The sequence below is a fragment of the Balaenoptera acutorostrata genome, chromosome 9, assembly GCF_949987535.1.
Source record: "Balaenoptera acutorostrata chromosome 9, mBalAcu1.1, whole genome shotgun sequence".
In the NCBI taxonomy this organism is placed as follows: domain Eukaryota; kingdom Metazoa; phylum Chordata; class Mammalia; order Artiodactyla; family Balaenopteridae; genus Balaenoptera; species Balaenoptera acutorostrata.
Window position 1 is genome coordinate 58,980,368 of NC_080072.1, and position 19,287 is coordinate 58,999,654.

Genomic DNA, 19,287 nt, shown 5'->3' on the forward strand with positions numbered 1-19,287 from the left:
GGCTCGAACCCATGTGCCCTACATTGGCAGTCAGATTCTCAACCACCGCGCCACCAGGGAAGCCCCAAGATTTATTATTTATTTTTACAACCATCCCCATAAGTGTTTCAGCAATAGGATACTTTGTTAAAATGTGTTGTTTTCTTTATCCATTTTTGTAACGTCAAGAGCTGACATGTATCCAATGTGACAGGCACTGCTTCAATGTTTGGCAGGCATTACTACCTTTCATCCTCACTGCAACTCCACTCTGGGGGATTGGGGGGAAACTAACTAGCAAAACCATTTTTCAAATGAAGAAACTGAAGCATAGGAAAGTTCACTGACCTGCCTAAAGACACACAGCTAATAAGCGACAGAACCAAAATTTGTACCCCTAGCAGTCCAGGCCCCATCTACATTCACTGCATTATCGTTTCTACTAATCAATAAGACCTTCTCATCATAGAATCACAGGATTGACAGCAGGAAGACATCTTAAGGGGCTCCTTATAACAAAGAACACAGACAAAGGAACAGGAACCCATAGAGATCAGTCATTTGCCCTGGGTCACACAGCAGAGGAGTGAGTGGCAGAGCAGGCTGTCTGGCTCCCAATTCAGCCTCTTAAAACTAATTTCATTATCATCTGATACAGGATTTATAGTCACAAGCAGGAGTTTTGCTGGTAGCTTCTTGGCTATCAATCTTTGATCTTTTGAAAGTTCTATCTAATTGCCTTGACTTCTGACTCTTATTCAGTCCTTCATGTCAAAGACCTTCGGCAATAGTGCGATGAGAAATGCTTGGCAAAGGGACAGGTGCCCTGGCTGTTCCTATGCCCCCCTTCATCCCCTTGTCCAAGGCCCAGAGGTTTACAGACCCACAGATGCCACTTAGGATCACCAAGCACCTGCTTCTACTGATGGTTCACAACCCTTGAGCCACTAAGACAAGGTGGAGCTCCTATTCGCTCACATTTTAGACAGCTCTTGTCTCCTCTCCTGCAACATGCTTTATGGCTTCCCAACTCCCCCGGGGGGGCCACCCCATCTGTGACAGGGACTCAGTGCTCAGATCCCCTAGGTTGGAGCCTGTGAACAGGACAACTAGAGATGGATCTAGACTTCAGAGCTCTCTTTGTAGTGCGGTCTTGAGTATCGCTGCTAATAACCGAAGTCCAACCACCACATCTGGGACACTGCATGGCCTGCATCATTTCATGGCCCCTCGGGTGCTTCTCCAGGTGAAGAAGAGTAGCAATAAACAGCAGCTTGACCTTTCTGCTCAGCCCCCTTGCCTGTGCTTACGGACATCTCTGCCTCTCTTAGAGCTTGCTAGAATCGGCTGGAGAACAGTCCTTGACTCAAGTAACTGAAAAATATACTTAACACTGCATTGATTTTCCATATAATTTTATAAGCACAAACATTCTCTTTCATTTCCTGACAAACAACTCTATTCCCCAAAGTGTCCAATAAAAATCAGTAACTTGCACATCACTATCTTCATCAGTGGCTGTTGTTTGGAGTTTGTCACCAAGGCCAAGGTCTTTCTCCAGCCGCCTCCACCTTCTGCCACCCCTCCTCCCAAACCAAAGTGGGGGGTAGTGGTGGGAAGAGCTATATAGATCTCTCTGACTCCGTTCAAAGACCTTTATGGGAGAATACATAAGTTTCAAGCAATCCTTCACATTTAAAGGAAACCAGGGGTGGAGATGAAGGGTGTCACAGGAAACAATACAGCGCTGACCCCTCAACTCTTGAGATGCATAGATATGCAGGGCACCTCCCCACACCATCTCAGGTCTGGCTGTGAGGCTGTGATCAAGGACATTTCTTCCAGGTGCCTGTGCACACCTGAGATGACTAATTCAATAACTGATAAACGTCTGAGGCTAAACGGGCACCCTGACCTCCAGTGGCAGGTATTACTCTAAGGTTGCATCGTAAGACAAGCAATGACAGAGTGAGAATTGAAGTGGGAAGTCGTGTTCCTAGGAATCTTTATGGTGGCCTCTCCCCCAAGCACCAGAACTTGGTGCTCCGCTTTACGTGCCATTCCTAACTTCCAGGAGAGCCTTTCCTCCCAACCAACCTCACCTCTCTTTGAAACAGCAACCCAGGCTGAATGTGGCAGCAAAGGAACAAAGAGGAAGGTGTTGATTCTCACCCAGAAGTCTTGTTTCCACGAGGTCCTTCAGAAGCACGATTCTCAGGACACAGAGCACGGGGGCGGGGGGGTGGGGGGTTGCCAAGGGGACCTGAAATACCGGTTTGCCACAATCCTGAATGAATCGACTCCCGGGGCCAAGAGAGGAGAAGGTGTCAGTCACTCAGAACCCACTGTAGCTCTAATTCTGAAGTGGAAAAAAAAAAAAAGAAGCAAAGAAAAGCATCGCTCAGCGATGGGCAGGCAAGGGAGTTAAGACACTGGGCTCTTTGGCGAGAGATGAGGCTGTGTCAGGAAGTGCTCAGTGTTCAGGTGTGTTTTTCCCCCCTCCCTCTTTCCCTGAGCCCTGGCACTGGGGAGTGTGGAATGGCTCAACCTGTTGTAATCAAACATGTGAGTTGCTGCTTGTTGCAAAGCTATTGCAGCAGCCTCTTCATTAAAGGAGGCTGTTTTGGATGCTGAGAATTAATTTCCTTTTCTATGGTTGCTGGCTTGTACTCTGGGCTGGGGGTGGAGTGTGGTGCTGGGATGGAATGTGGGGAGCAGGGCAAAGGGAACCCTGGGCAAAAGGGGGACTGGCTGTGCTGTGATGCTTCCTGGAGCAGTTACCTACTGTTCCCACTGGCTGGAGCCAGTGGGCTCCTGATGACCACCTTGGAGTTCTTAGGAGATGTGGCAGCTGCTACAAGGGACTCCCAGCAAAGGGATATTCTATGCACAGTTGGGCCCTAACCCTTAATCCCACCCTCAGACCTTTAGCCTTGAACGCTGCCTCCTGGAATCTCAACTGACCCTCTGAATCGCAGGTTTTCTGATCACCAGCACACTCAAGGGGGTGGGGTGGTCCTGGGGGAAAGAGGGAAGGCATTCATTCACCCATTTGTTGGCTTATTCTCTCATTCATTCATTCCTGAATGCATGCATTCAACAGTTCATTCATGTATTCATTCATTCACTCCTCCTTGCATAAATTCATTTATGTATTCCTGTATTCATTCACTCTTATATGTTCAGTCATCTATTTAATAGTCATTCATTTGTGAATGCATTATTGAATCATTAATTCACACATTCATTGACATATTTATTCATTCGCCTATTAATCCATTCATCAATGGATTAATTAATGCACTCCATCAAGGTGCATGCATGCATTTTTGGGTGTGTACAGCATTCACTTTTTCTTACGTGTGCTTAATCCTACACCCATCCATTCATTTATTCATTCAATCATTTCCAAATTCATTTATTCAGAAATATGCTCTCCATTGATTTATATGTTCATTTATTTATGAGTTCATTTATTTAACTCTCCATCCACTGAACACACATCCTAAGTGCCTACTACATGCTTCGCAGTGTGGGGGGAAGTGAGAGGAAAAAGACAGAATCAGGCACCCCTGTTGGCTTCCATGAGTCAAGGAGAGTAGACAAAGCTACGAGGAACCATAACACAAAGAAGAAATGATGGCTGCTAAAAGAGTGGGGTGGAGGAAGGTCAGGGAAAGATAGGAGGTCTCAGGGGCCCCCGGGCTGGGGGGCAGCTTGGAACATTGGAAAGAGCACTGGGCTGGGATTCAGTCGCATTGACTTGGCCTTGAATCTATGCTATGCCGTCCAGTGTAGCTTTACCCCAGTTAATGAACCTCTCTGAATCTCAGTTTTCTTACTTGTAAAGTAGGGAGGAGGCAGGTGTACCTCACCACGTGGTTGGCAAGACTAAACGAGGTAGTTGATATCAGGTGCCTCACACAGTTTTACAAATGTGCTCAGTAAATAATTATTTTCTTCCTCCTCTACATTTTTTTCAAACTTTTGTCAGCAAGTTTATATTTTCCTTCTCCAGGAGGTGGGGAGAGGCGGAAGAAGAGCTTTAGCTCACACAGGGAGCTGGTCTGAGGGCTGAAAGCCAGTGTTAATCCTGAGAGGTTTCTAGATCTTCCCTAGGGCCCCTGAGAAAGGCTGAGTGAAACTCTCAAATACGCTTTCAAATGTAAAACCTGCCCCGTGAATCGGCCAAAGGAATCTATTAACATAGGATTTGCACAAACCCTCTTCATTGGGTGAAAGGGGACGAAGGATTTTATTGAGAACCCATGAGATTTGGGGCTGGGTGCCTGCTGCGGAGGGGTCTGAGAGGTGGGGTGCTGGGTGTACCCCTGTAGGTCTGTGGTCCAGGGGGATGGGAGGGAGCTACATTTCCGGAGCAACCCACTGTCTTGTTGAGATCTTGTGTAGATGTTGTCTGTACCTTATCTGGCTTGTTTCTGAAAGTGGCCTCATAAGCCACATGTTATTACAAATGAGGAAACGAAAAGGCTCAGCAGTTTGCTCAAGGTCACACAATTAATAGGTGGTAGAAGCAGAATTTAAATGCAGGTCTATCTGATTCCAAAACCTCAGGCTGTATCCGCTGTAACGTGTTCCTCCCTGAAGATTTCCACCCTCTGTGGACATTTTTTAAACATCCATCTAATTGGGGTATGAATGGCTATTGCCCAAAGATTCCTTACTATCATTTCTAACTGACACTTGAAATGTGACCAGAAATAGGCCACACCTTCAAAGGGAGTAAATGAGAATTTTTATTTTAGAGCCATACACAATATGTGTACATAGTATATCTTGTTTTCATTTAAAAAATATTTTTAGCTGTGAGGAAATAAAAATATCATGCCGAGCACAAAAGGTTTCATGGTTTCCCATTCTGCTCCAAGGTAGGGGGTCCGGGTCTGTGGCTGTCTTGGCAGTACTGGTTGCATAGCCCAGGCTTGCAGGGGAAAATGAAGAATGTGGAGGGTTCAGAGGTGCTCTTCCAGACATGTGAGCACAGGTACGGCAGGGGCACAGAGCAGTCAGAATCCTGGGTCACAATCGAGGAGGGCCAGTGTTCTGGGCTGAATTGTGTCCGCCACCGTTCACATGTTGCAGCCCTCATGCCCAGGACCTCAGAATGTGACTGTATTTGGAGACAGGGCCTTTATAGAGGTAATTAAGTGAAAATGGGTCCTGACCCAATCTGACTGGTGTCATTCTAAGAAGAGGAGATCAGGACATACAGGGAGATGCCAGGGGCACGCCCAGAAGGATGACCATGTGAAGAGGCAGCAAGAGGACAGCTGCCTGCAAGCCAAGCAGCGGGGCCTCAAAAGAATCCAACCCTGTTGACACCTTGAACTTGGACTTCTAACCTCCAGAACTGTGAGAAAATAGTCTTCTGATGTTTCAGCCTGTGCTTTTTGTTATTTGTTACAGCAGCCCTTGCAAACTAGTATATCCAAGGAGCATCTGTGTTTGGGGGGATTAGGAACAGCTGTTATTCGTAATGAGTAGGGAAGTTCTTCGGTATTTTCACAATTACTGCAACCATTCTGGGGCATACCTCTGAGTCCTCAGGAACCATAGTGGTATAGATCAGGAAGAGGGCCTTAGATGGGGAGACCCTGATTATTGGTCAGAAGAGACATTCCAAGTTGCTAGAGACCCAGTGTCACCGGGAGAGAGAGGGGTGTGAGGTGTGAGCCCCGGCTCACCCCACGGAGGGTTCCCGGAAGGCTCAGATTTCGCGAGTGAAGGAATTATGAAGGCACGATTTCCTGACAAAGGCGTAGGATTGAGAACACGTGTCTAGTTTTATTCCCTTGGACAATGCACTACAGTTTTTGTAAAAGGCGTAATCTGATGAAGACAGAGAAGGAAAAAAAGGTAACAGCAGCATGTGAGCAGCTGGAAAGCAGGGGAAAAAGAGGCTGGAGGGAGCCCGACCCCAAGTCAGTGGTGGGGAGACCTGCCAGTTGGCGTGACCCCCGGCCGAACCCGTAAACAGCCCAGGGATGGGCAGCTCAGGGACTTCTGGACCCGGGGGGAGGGGAGCAGTGAGACCCCCAGACCCCCTCCCTTGCTTCACATTTCCTGGAGGTTGTCCCTCCGCCACCTGGCAGACATGCAGATTTATTTTCTGGAGAGAAAGCATGTTCAACAGAGTTTGTCTGAACTGAAGGACAATAGGTAGGTTGAGGCAGAGCCCTATACCGAACATAAAGATGTGGAGGGCATCTCTGCACAAGGCAGGTCAAGGCCATCCCCACTGCCAGCTCTCAGCGCCAGGCTGCTATAATTACCAAACAACACAGATTTATTATTTTACAGTTCTGGAGGTCAGAAGTGTGCAATTGGTTTCAGACTAAACTATGGTCAAGGTGGCAGTAGGGCTGTGTTCCTTCTGGATGCCCAAGGGGAGATTCTGTTTCCCTGCCTTTCCAGCTTCTAGAAGCTGCCCACATTCCTTGGCCCATAGCCCCTCATCACTCTGGCCTCTTCTTCCATAGTCATATCTCCTCTTTTGATTCTGAGCCTTTTGCCTCCTTATTATAAGGATCATTATGATAAGAGTGGGCCCACTGGATAATACAGGTTAATCTCCCCATCTCAAGATCCTTAATTTGATGACAGCTGCAAAGTTCCCTTTGACCTGTAAGGTAACATACTCGCAGGTTCTGAGGATTAGCACTTGGACATCTTTGGGGGACCATTAGTGTGCCAACCACCCACGGCACTGGAAGTATCTTCTCTGGAGAATCTCACTAGTTCCAAGAAGAAAGAAGTAGAAGGACTGATGATAGGGGTTCCCAACCCATGGCTCAGCCAGCTCTCCCCACGGCGGCTTTCACACTGGCAAACCCCACCTGCATGTCCAGCCAGCCTTTTATCTCCAGTTCTTAGATACTGCCAGACAGCTGAGGAGAGCCTCTAGCATAAAAGATGGAGACCAAAACAAACAGAGAAAAAGGGCTTGGAGGAGATGGAGTCCATGGAGGGAGTAGAAAACATGAGAAAAAAAACTTTCAGGGAAATTGCCCTCGTTAGGAGAAAGATAAAGTTGAGGAGATCTCCTGGGAAGTAGAGCAAAAACAAAACCAAAAAAATCTCAAGGAAATGGGAAGTATGAGAGAAAAGATAAGTAAATTAGAGAAGACAGGAGGTTCCATATCTAAATAATAGGAATTCACAAAGAGAAATCACAGGAAATGAGTAAGGACATCATCAATAAAATAATTCAAGAATATTTCCCAGGATTGAAGGACATGAGTTTTCAGATTTAAAGGCCCACTGAGTGCCTAGAAGAGTGGATGAAAGCACATTTGCTCGAGGCAAATCACTGTGGGATTTCACAACACTGGGGACAAAGAGATCTTACAACTTTCCAGAGACAAGTGAGAGCCAGACAAGGGATGAGGGATGTGAAGGTCTTTGCATTGCTCAATGGCAGCTCTGGGAACTGAAGACAGAGGAGCAACGCCTTCCAAATTCTGAAGGAGTTACTTCCAACACAGAACTCTACGTGAGAGTGTGGGATAAAGACATTGTTAAATACTCAAGACTTCAAAGCATTTTCCCGTCCCACGTATCTTGTCTCAGAAAGCTACTGGAGGATGTCTTCCCCCCAAACAAGGAAGTAACCAAGAAAAAGGAAAAGATGCGAAACTGGAAATAGGGGACCCAATAGAGGAGACAGGAGAAGGGTGAGGCCAGGAAGGCAGCAGTGTGCCAGGTGTAGAGGAGGACAGTCCAGACTAGAGGAGGTTACAAGGTCCAGGAGAGAATCTGCATCCTGCTCTCAGCCCCGCCTGGCCAGGGGCATGTAAGGAGCTATCTCCCTACCAGTAGATGAGTCTAGAGTTAGTTCTACTGCCAAAGACCCCTGGCAATGGTTTTCCAGGGTGAGCCCACACCTATGCGGCCTCATTCTCTCAGCCTTTCTCCATTTTCCAGCTCCCTCTTTACGGCTCTGCCTCAGTTTACCCTCCAGCATTCTAGGTCCCCGATGCCCCACACCCTACACATTTGACTGGGATCCTGCCTCCCTGACAGCTTTCCCAGTTTTTGCCAGTCTTTTCCTTGGGGAAGGTCTGGAGGCTGCTTCCTGGGCTCCCAGCCGTGTCTGGGCAGCTTACTGGGGACTGAGGTGTTGCTACTTGGGGCTGGCGCCGCATAGGCTCATCCACCTGCTTGCCAAGGAACAACCCATCTATCCTGACACCCTCTGGCTAATGCACGCTGGACTGGACTCTCCCCCTCCCTCAGGATTATCCTCTAAAGACAAGTCTCCCCCGCTCATACTCTGCACTGTCAAGGGCTCTTCCTTCATCCCGTGATCCAGCGTGCTGACAGGTGTGTGAGCAGGGAATAACACAGCCCAGGATGTTTGGTGCCAGAGCCTCTCAATGTAGAACACCACTGCCTTTTAGGCTTGGTATCCTCCCCCTGCTGGCTCCAAAACCAGGACCCGAAGATGAGGCTAAACGAGCACATGAAGAGACTCAGTCCATTGTTGCCTGGCTATGCCTTCACCCTTTGCCCCCTACCAAAATGTACATTTGAGCACAGAGAGTGATAGTGATTTTTGTTATAGGGGTAAACTTGGATCTACTCTAATTTTAAAAAGCAAATCATTAGCAAATATCAATAGGATGGTGTTATGAACTATCATTAGTAAAAGTTGCTTATACATACTTCACTGCAGATCATGACGTACTGGTGTAAATAGTGGTCAATCACTGATTTCTCAGAAAGAGGCCAAACTCTCTTCCTCCTCTATTCCATGGTTTTCCCAGAAAGACACCCATCACTCGGAGAAAGGGTGGGGGTCATAGAATGGTATTCAAAAGTGGTAGTGGAAATCAGTTTCAAGGAATATTCATTGCACACTTGCCATGCACCAGACATTGAGCTACAGGCTTTACAATACTCCATCTGATTAAATCAGGGAGATGGTAGCACCCAGAATTCTTATTATGAATTATAGCCACCCATAAACTGGGCATCATGCAAAAGTCCCTTGGTCACCCCTCCTTTTCTGCACCTGTAAAATGGGAATGACATTTTCCAGCCCAGCCTACTCTACGAGGCAAAGGACCTTATCACCCTGCAGGAACCCTAAAGTGTCTCACAAGTATTGCTGCTGAAATGATTCTTCCTCATGAAACAGTACTTCACAGGTTTGAAAGCATTTCATATCGATTATGTATTTTATCCTCCCAACATTCTAGGGAGGTAGGCTGGGATTAGAACTTTTCTAGTATTTTTGGCAGTGCCATCAGAAAGGGGAAAGTATGGTGTTGACCCAGTGTCATCAGCATTTGGAATCTACCAGGTATGACTTGAGTTTTTTCAGTGTAAATTTTATTATTTAAAAAGTGTTCTACATAAGGATACTAACACATGAGTAGGGTTGGTCTGCTCTCTTTGGCAGACCACGGGCTCCCTACCAAGGACTGTGTCTCACTCAGCTCAGTGTCCCCAGAGGTGAATCTAGCACCTGGAAAAGAAGACGGCTCAGGTGTGCCCCTGAATTAATGAATGAATGGATTCCCATTCATTTCCATACAGGAGATTGCCCTGGCGGCCAGAAAGTGCCATCACAGCCATCTGAGACTGGGCTGCCTCCCAATGTAATGAATACAAGATAAGAAGTTCCCAGAATAAAAACTGGAATTGTAAACTGGGAAGGGAATAGATTAAAATATATATGTAATTTAAACATATGAACATATGTTGTATTTAATTAAGATCAACAATAAGCAAATGAGAAGCTGTGTCTATGTTGACAACTCAGTTCTTACCATAATTTTTGATGAACTTATATTTCCTCATTGTGAGTCTTGAGATATTAAAGGGGCTTTTTAAAGGGAGCGAAATCCTGAGAATTTGCAAGTAAAACAATAAACACAGCACAATTTTCCACTTAACGAAATTTAAATGATATCATTTTTACTTAACCAACTAAAGAGGAATCAGCTGAATTAATTAAGTGCTCAAACATGGAATGACCAATAGCAGTGTCAACACAGACCCTTCCCCTACACTGCCGGTCATAACGGGCCTTTCAGCTGATTGACATTAGTGAGCATATAGCAAACAACAGCAAATTTCACTAAGGCCTGGAGGCTAAAGTAATTGTGCTCTGGACTTTTGGTCAGAAGACGTAAATAAAGAATCATATTATTTTCACAAAAGTAAATTCTTTCCTGGACCAAATATTTTTCTCATCTATTAAACGGCAATGAATATAATTCAACACTACTGACAGTGAGGAGTTGCTCATTTAACAAAAGTTTTTGTGGAATCGGCTTGATGACCTTGAACAAGTTATTTATTGTCTCTCAATTTCTGTTTCCTCACCTGTAAAATGAGAATAATAATAATAATAATAATAATAAATCTGCTTACATGGGGAGCTCTGAGGGTTATGAATTTACAGAAAATGATCGGCAGACTTCTGTCATGTATTGTGTTGAGCAAATGTGGATATTATTTTTGTTATTCCCCTCCAAGTTAAAAACAAATTCTAAAGCTTTTCCTATTGTTCAAAACTTTGGGGTTTCCTCTTTGGGAATAGCATGCAGGGGTCTCATTTCTAAGCCTCTCACAGAAACCTTCAAGTCTGCTACTCTTCTTCCAGCACAACCTCAAGGAGAAGTTACTGTCTTCACTTAGCCTTTCAGCACATTCACTAGAGTTGGCCTCAAATGACTCAAGATTAGTTTTAAATTTCAACTGGAAAGGCCAAAGATTTGCCCTGACTGAGAAGCCTAGAACCAATGTTTTATTGACAACTTGGGGGTAGGGGAGACAGAGGAAGTACTTTCTAGAAGAAAGCTCTCCTTATCACTGGCTTTTATTTGACCCTTTGACAACTTTAGAAAAGCTAATTTTTTGCGTGTTTATTTTGTCTGTTTGGTCATACAGTAAATTTCTGCAGGGAGAAAAAGAATGGTAGTGAAAGATGTTAGAAGGTTGGAGACATGGAAAAGACACACTCTTTTTGATATTTGACATCTGATATTTGCATTTCAGGAATCAGATTTGGGAGAGTGGAGATACACAGATCTCTCGGGGACAGGACAAGGAATACTCATGTTTCCCCTAGTCTGGAACAGGGTCTCCAGTGATCTTAACAGTCTGTTTTTGTAGTTTTGAAGCAGCCTTCGAATTAGACATGGGCTATATGTAGGTGCTAGAAAGGAAGCTGGAAGGGGGCTGGAAGCCAGAAAGTTCTAGCCCTGTGTCTGTCCTCCTGTGGTGTGGTCTTTGAGCACATGAGTTCCCCTCTTTGGATGACAGTTGAATTATATTTGTAAAATAGTGATGTCCTTCATGCCCATCCTTTTCACCACCAAGGACCCTCTTTTCCTTATTTTCCCCATGGGACTCTATGCTTTGCTAGACTTTGCCTACTAAACAAACAAGATTGAGAAGGTGATTGATAAGGAGCTTGTGCAAGAGCAACTGGAGGCAGACAGATGACCTGGGAGGCAATTAGCCTTTGGAGGGCAATTCTGTCCCAACGGCCGAGATAATCCCGATAATAATTCTAGCTGCACTGACTGCAATCATTTATTAGGAGCTTACCATGGGCCAGACACTCTCTACACATTATCTTATTTAACTCATACCACAAAGTAGGAGAAAGCTGACATTATTTCTCCATTTTACAGGTGAGGAAATTGAGGCTTAGGAGTTCGGTAGCTTGCCTGAAGTTACACAGCTAGTGAGGGTCAGAGGAGTGGCTCAGCTCAGGTCTAACTCCACAGTCTAAGCCCTTAACCACTAGACTCAACTGCCTCTCAGTTTCAATAGAATAACGTTGCCTGTGTAGGGCTTAGGTTCCCAAGTCAAGAAATATGCAGAATAGGGAGATCAGCTCGGTGCTTTGTGTCCACCTAGAGGGATGGGATAGGGAGGGTGGGAGGGAGACGCAAGAGGGAGGAGATATGGGGATGTATGTATATGTATAGCTGATTCACTTTGTTATACAGCAGAAACGAACACAACATTGTAAAGCAATTATACTCCAATAAAGGTGTTAAAAAAAAATATGCGGAAAGCCACATGGAGTTATCATTGCCCCTAAAGTCCCCTAAAGGCATAAGTGTGGCAAGATGCTCACACTACAACTTAGGCCAAATATGGAAGAATTGAACCCACTTCAGGTCTGCTCTGGGCACACCTTGTTAGCAGAAGGGTGGGCAGAACTGCTGCCTTATTTAAAATCTTTATAGACATTTCTCCAAAGAAGACATGCAGGTGGCCAATAGGCATATGAAAAGATGTACAACATTGCAAATTATTAGAGAAATGCAAATCAAAATTACAATGAGGTTTCAGAATGGCCATGATTAAAAAGTCTACAAATAATAAATGCTGGAGAGGGTATGGAGAAAAGGGAACCCTCCTACATTGTTGGTGGGAATGTAAATTGGTGCAGCCACTATGGAAAACAGTATGAATGTTCCTTAAAAAACTAAAAATAGAGTTACCATATGATTCAGCAATCCCACTCTTGGGCATATATATGGAGAAAACTCTAATTCAAAAAGACACATGCATCCCAATTTTAATAGTAATACTATTTACAAGTGCCAAGACATGGAAGCAACCTGAATGTCCATCGACAGATGAATGGATAAAGATGTGGTATGTACACACACACACACACACACACACACACACACACACACACACACACAATGGAATACTACTCAGCCATAAAAAAGAATGAAATAAATCCCATTTGCAGCAACATGGATGGACCTGGAGATTATCATACTAACTGAAGTAAGTCAAACAGAGAAAGGCAAATAGCATATGATATCACTTATACGTGGAATCTAAAATATGATACAAATGAACTTATTTACAAAACAGAAATAGACACACAGAGGTAGGAAACAAACTTATGATTACCAAAGGGGAAGGCGGGGGTGGGGGAGGGATAAATTAGGAATTTGGGATTAGCAGATACAAACTACTATATATAAAATAGATAAACAACAAGGTCCTACTTTATAGCACAGGGAACTATATTTAATATATTGTAATAACCTATAATAGAAAAGAATCCAAAAATGAATATATGTATATATATAATATATTATATATACACATATATATAGCTGAATCACTTTGCTGTACACCAGAATAACACATTGTAAATAGCATATTGTAAATCAACTTCAATTAAAAAAACCTTTATATTATATATTATTTTTCCTTTCCACTTTTTTTTTTTTTTTAAATTAATTTATTTATTTTTTATTTATGGCTGTGTTGGGTCTTCGTTTCTGTGCGAGGGCTTTCTCTAGTTGTGGCAAGCCGGGGGCCACTCTTCATCGCAGTGCGCGGGCCTCTCACTATCGCGGCCTCTCTTGTTGCGGAGCACAGGCTCCAGACACGCAGGCTCAGTAATTGTGGCTCACGGGCCCAGTTGCTCCGCGGCATGTGGGATCTTCCCAGACCAGGGCTCGAACCCGTGTCCCCTGCATTGGCAGGCAGATTCTCAACCACTGCACTACCAGGGAAGCCCTCCTTTCCACTTTTTTTTCCTCCTCCTTTTCTTTATTGAAACAGAATATTAACAATAGTCCATGTAGGGTGGTAGGATTTTTTGGCCTACCACACTGTTTAAGTTAAATGACTGCACGCTGGGATGACACACTATTAGAAGTATGTGCCACGTAAAGCTCCTACGAGCTCCATGTGCTCCCTGAGGGTAGGTCCCGGGATATTTCATCAATGGATCCTCAGAACCCAGCACAGTGTTTATAGTAGGTGCTCAATAAATGATGGTTGCATAAATAAATGAATGAACTGACAGAATGGAAACTTCTAGTGATGATCTCCCTGATGTTCCTTTTTTCCTTGTTTTTTTTTTTCCCCCCTCTTTTGAAGACCAGCCATTGACATCAGCCAACATTAACTACTGTTAACATTATGTTTTACATACACATTCTTTCTTGAGAAGTGCTGTGCTAGGTCACTGAGATAGCCACCAGGGAGACAAAGACTTGTACTTAGGGCTCCAAGAAATAATCCAGTCCAGTCTAGTCCAATTCAACCTGGCCCTTAGACCATGCTCCGGTGCTCAAGAACAGGACTATATCCATTCTGGAAGCATACGTTGTGCTTGTTTAACAATCAGCCTTAACTGTGTATCGCCACGCTTTAATGCCACCTTGGAAAACTCTACTTCTAGGAGTTTCCTCAGTCAACAAGAAACATCTCTCCTGAGAAGGGACAGAGAGATGTCCTGTCTTCCAATTCTGACTCCACACTTCTCTGGGACCTTTGGCAAGTTACTTGACCACTCCAAGTCTTATTTGTGCAAAGGAGACAATAATAATAATACCTATTTCATAGGGTTGGTGTAAGGATTTGATAAAATGAGATGTAAAAAATGCCAGCTATGCCACTGATTACTCCAGTCTTCATGGTGGAAGGGAACTTAGGGTCCGTCTGTCTCTCCACCAGATGGAGATGCCCTCTTTCTAATCTTCCTGTTAAGTGTTGGTTTGGCCTGTGCCTTTTCGCTTAGACTGATGGGGGCACCCTGACTGGTGCACAGGTGGATTGTGGGTAACCACTGGTCCAGCAGTGCTCAATCCTTTTCACTGACATGCATGAAAAATCCCCAGTGAGGGTAGGAGTAATTACAGCAGTGGTGGCAGCAGTAATAACGATGATGAAAGTTAACGTTTATTGAGTCTCTGCTGTGCTCTGTACATACTAAGTGCATCATCTCCCTTAATCCTCCTGACGATCCATAGGGTACGGACTAAATTTATGTTTATTTTTAAGATGAGGAAACTGAAGCTCAAAGAGGTTAAGAAATTTGCTCAAAGCCCCAAGGTCAGTACATGGTAGAGACAGGATTAAAACCCAGATCTACTGAATTTCAGAGCTTGTAACCTCAGTTCCCAGGGTTTCACCTACCCTCACACAGAGGCCAGGCAGGGCATTTAGATGGTGTCCCAGACCAGCAGGTAAGACTGGGGTGAATTGCAAACCATTTGCCCTATTTAAGTGGGGTGGCTGCTTGTTTGCTTCACCTCGCGATGCTGGGGTGGTGGGTGGAGGGAGTACAGATACAGAATTGTCAGATCTTTTCCTTTTTGCAATAAATCCCAAGAATTTGGATATTTTAATGTGGTACATCATGATTTCAGATGTTACCTCAAATTTTTGGAAATTGCTTATGACCTACCTAGCTTCTAACTATTGTCACTGCCCTTTAAATGCACATTGAAGCTAATGTCCGAGTACTGTTACTCTGTCCCCTTCTCTCCCACACAAGTTCTGCCATTGTAACAGAAGTGAGAGAGGGGACCTACTTGCCCAGAAAGCCCTGCATCTACTCTGATTATCTGTTATGCAGACATTAGTCCTGAATGTTGGCGCTTTAACCATTACTTGTGACTGGTTGAGAGGTTAAGTGCTGGGGTTGAGGATGGGCTGGGGGTTAGGGTCAGAGGGGGATGGAAGGGGAAGGTAGGGGATGGATCGGGGTGGGGGGGATGAGGGTAGTGGCCCGTACAAGGTAGCAGTTCTTCAATTGCATACAAAGGAGGGAGGGGATGAAGGGAATCCTGGTGGTTTACGTGACCCCAGTAGCCACCAGGGATCCGCTGTGGGAGAGCGATCTAACCCTTTCTTCAAAATCTCAAGGCAAAATAAATTTCACAACCTCTTGGAGGAGGACCATCTCTTGGTCCGAGCCCAGCCTCCAGGCACTTTCCCAATCCTGCTTGCTGAGCAGTTTAACCTCGTGTCCACTCCTGGAATAATTAAAATAACTGTAAATGTGTTACTTATAGATTGACTTAAACCGTTCCTTTTTCCACAAAAAGAAGCTGAGGGGTCTAATTTGCACAGCAAGGACCACATACTGAAGAGCTTTCACAGGATTTCATCATTTAACCCTGACGACACCCTTGTTTTACACAGGCAGAGACTTAAGGTCAGAGAGGTTATGTGACTTGCCCAGGTCACTTAGTGAGTAAATGCCAGAGCTGGAAATTCTAAACTGGCCCCCTGACTTTGTCACTGACGCGCAGTTTCTTGTACTCAGCTCTGATGGAGTGAGGATTGAGCCCTGCCCCCCAGCATGATCAATAGCATCGGCCCCATACCAGGAACACAACAACTGCAACCTTAACAGCCCTACTCTCACATCCCCCTGTTCTTATACAGCTCTCTGAAGGCAGGAATTTCTAGCAACACAATGCCACTGAGGATATATTCATACCCCACACAAACTTTCAGTCCTCTGCCCCATGTCTCATAAACACTATGTCAGCGGCCTTCCTGGGCTACCAAGTTTGATTGTTGCATTCACTGACTTTAGAGTTTCTTGATTTATGTTTTATATAACTTTTCCCTCTAATAATCTGAAGATAAGATGGATTTTTGATAATGCTTTTAAGATATCAGTGTAAAGGATTTTTTTCTTTTTTTTTTTGCTGCTTATGTTTTATTTTGCCTCAACTTTCTTGAGTTATCTACAGAACAAAGTTTCTTCTTTTCAAATTAAAAAATGTATATAGATCTCTCTGGAATTTATATTTTTATACTTTCAAAATTCTTAGAGCTTCTTACAAATCCATGTTATAGTAGAACTTTTTTTTATCATTTTTTTTTTAATAGCTACATTATTTATTTATTTATTTATTTATTTATTTTTAGCTGTGTTGGGTCTTCGTTTCGTGCGAGGGCTTTCTCTAGTTGCGGCAAGCGGGGGCCACTCTTCATCTTGGTGCAGGGACCACTCTTCATCACGGTGCGCGGGCCTCTCACTGTCACAGCCTCTCTTGTTGTGGAGCACAGGCTCCAGACGCGCAGGCTCAGTAGTTGTGGCTCACGGGCCCAGTTGCTCCGCGGCATGTGGGATCTTCCCAGACCAGGGCTCAAACCCGTGTCCCCTGCATTAGCAGGCAGATTCTCAACCACTGCGCCACCAGGGAAGCCCTAAAACTATCTTAAGAAAAGAAGGTGAAGCCAGATCTAGGTACATGGTTGCTTATGGAGTTGACCCTTGAACAACATGGGTTTGAACGGTGTGGATCCACTTATACACAGGGTTTTTTTTTTTTTCAGTAGTGAAGACCACAGTACTACATGATCTGTGGTTGGCTGAATCCACAGAAGCAGAGCTGCGGATACGGAAGGAGCAACTGCGTTAGTGAAGGAACCTCGGAAAGGGCAGAACTGTGTATATGGAGGGCCGAGTATAAGTTATATGTGGATTTTCAACTGTGTGGAGGGTTGGCGCCTCTGACCCCTGTGTTGTTCAATGGTTAAGTGTATATGGTCTTTAACAACTTTTTTAAAAGTATGCATAAATCACATGTGATGACTTTGATGGAGTTTTCCAGTAATGCCTGGCTGGTAGAAAGACTGGGATCCTGGAGGTATCACAAAACTTCATATTTAATTCTAAATGGTTCCTATTTTACAGCTGTGCAAATTGAGGTCCATCAAAATTAAATGACTTGTTTCAGGTGACATAGCAAGCTTTTTAGTCAAAAGCTGACTCAACTGTGAAACTGGGCTAGATGAGATGTCAGGGCCACCACTAGGTACGGAGAAGAATGGCTTTCCTTTTAAACCACCTACTGCTCTCCCAATGTGGGTTGTGTTTCTGGCAATTTCCATCCTTAAAGAGGAAGGGTCCTACAGCATGTAATCTTACTTTTGGGGGTAAGAATGGGATGGGGTCTAAATCTCAGCATTTTTGAACTTGGTTAGAGGTCACAAGGTCTCCTTCAACATTTTCCTCAGGAGGGCATATGTCCCTTATGCAAATAAGACTCTGTCTCCTCTGAGTTTCCTGGTAAAAGTGTCTCATAAGGCAATCAGTCATTCGCACACTAGTATGTTTTAATCCTCTCTAAAGAGGTAACTCTTTGAGGCTAAGACTCTGAAGGGGTAGAGGTGGGAGGTAGGGGAAACTAATGCTTTGCTCTCTCATCTTCGTGCTGTGAAATCCTATTGATCTTTCAAGATCCTATGATTTGATTTGATTCAGTGAGTCAAATGTCATTTCTTCCAGAAAACCTTCCTTGATCTCTCTTGTTAGAGAGATTGCTCCCTTTCTGCTGCTTCAATTCATAACACCCTTTCTCATGTTCTGGCCTGGTGCTTCTCATAATCTCTTCCATACATTTAATTATTTGTGGGTTCATCTTATATTCCTTATATTTCTCCCAGGACAGTGAGCCCCTTGAGGGCAGGGATACTTTTACTTCCTTGCCCCCATCTGTTGCCTAGTTTGGAAAAGGTAAGGTTATCTTCTGGTATCTTAAAGCCGTGAAACCACTTAGAAGTCAGATGCAAGGTGTTTATGTTCAGTTTTGCACAGGCTTCCTTAGCTCCTGGGTCATCTCTCTACAGCAAAGTTTGCACACTTGAAAAGGAGCCTTCAATCTCCTCTCCACTCTCGTAGCCTTGAGTCTCGTGGTCTCGTAGTCTGCACCATTGGTGCAGAACCAATGGTCCCCACTCAGTGTGTGCTGCCTGCCCAGCTGGTTTGAGATAATGCAGGGCAGATTCCTAGCTTCACGACCTTAAACAAGTTACATCATCTCTCTCTTCAGTTTCTCCTTTTATAAAACAGGCATAATACTTGCCTCTTAAGGCCTTTGTTCTGAGGATTGGGGATATTACATCTGCAGTACTTAACATGATGCTTTGCACATAGTAATCTCAACAAATAGTAGCAATTATTATTTTTTCAATGAGGTAAAGAACAAAAAAATTCTTAGGACAGTGTCTGGCATATAGTAAGGGCTGTGTGTAAGCTGTTATTTTTATTCTTGTCTTAGGAAAGCAGTAAAATGTAGCTATAAAGAGAAAGAGCTTTGGAATCTGTTTTGGGTCAAATCCCTGTTTGCTAATTGCTAGCTGTGGTATCTTGGAAAAATTACGTAACATTTCCAAGATCCGGTTCCTCCTGCCTAAAATGGGGGATTTTGCTATCTTATAGATTTGCTGCAATGATTCATAGGGGGACAAAAAGGATTTCAAAAGTCGTGGCAGATTGCATTTACCAAAGCCGTGAATAGATAGCCGTGAACTTTGGATTCATTGGTTATGCGGCAACAGTTACCAGAACAGAGTTCCAATAAAGCGCTAGTAACATAGTAGAGACCAGATAAAAGAAGTAACAGTATGTGTTATCAGAGCAGTTATTAGAATTATGACTATCTCACGAGGGTAGTCCACCCGAGAACCCCTACTGTGCCCCCCAGCTGCCAGGAGAACTCGGCCCCTCAGGCTTCTGCCCCGCCCACCAGCCTCTCA